Below are 564 nucleotides of genomic sequence, written 5' to 3'. Positions count from 1 at the left end.
ATTGCTAGACACCTGATAACCCAGGATAATTTTTAAGTTCTTAAAAATTATCCTGGGTTATCAGGTGTCTAGCAATACAAGATTAATTGTACATTCAAAAGTTGGCTGCCTCCAACTTCATTGGAAGCAATTACATACTTGAAAGGCCGTTGACAACTGGCGTTTGTTGCTTTCAACTAAAAGTTGCATGTAAAATGTCCTAAAGTAAACCACACTTTTCGGAAGCATTCAGATTTTTGTTTTGGTCAAACTCACTTCTCTTTTTGGCAAATTAGAAAACTGCAATGGCGGTTTGATATACCAGAGATGTTATTTTTTAAAAATAAGTAAAAATTGATACATCGATGCATGGACTATTTAAGTCATATGTCAAGTGGCAAATTTTTTATGTATCGATATTTTCGACGCATCGCTCTTTTTTTTTTGAGTGGCATACCACCCAAAAGAGGTTCAACTGCTAATGAAGAACTTTAAGTTGAAACATAATAGGGTTTTATTATTAGGTACGCTAAGTTTGAAGTTTATGATGATGTTTTTTCAGGCATTTCGTACGGTTTTTAAAAA

Source organism: Rhagoletis pomonella, unplaced genomic scaffold (genome assembly GCF_013731165.1).
Source record: "Rhagoletis pomonella isolate Grant_MI unplaced genomic scaffold, Rhpom_1.0 Rhpom_scaffold_00006, whole genome shotgun sequence".
Taxonomy (NCBI): Eukaryota; Metazoa; Arthropoda; class Insecta; order Diptera; family Tephritidae; genus Rhagoletis; species Rhagoletis pomonella.
The sequence above is the reverse complement of the archived record's forward strand: the minus strand, read 5'-3'. Positions refer to the sequence as shown.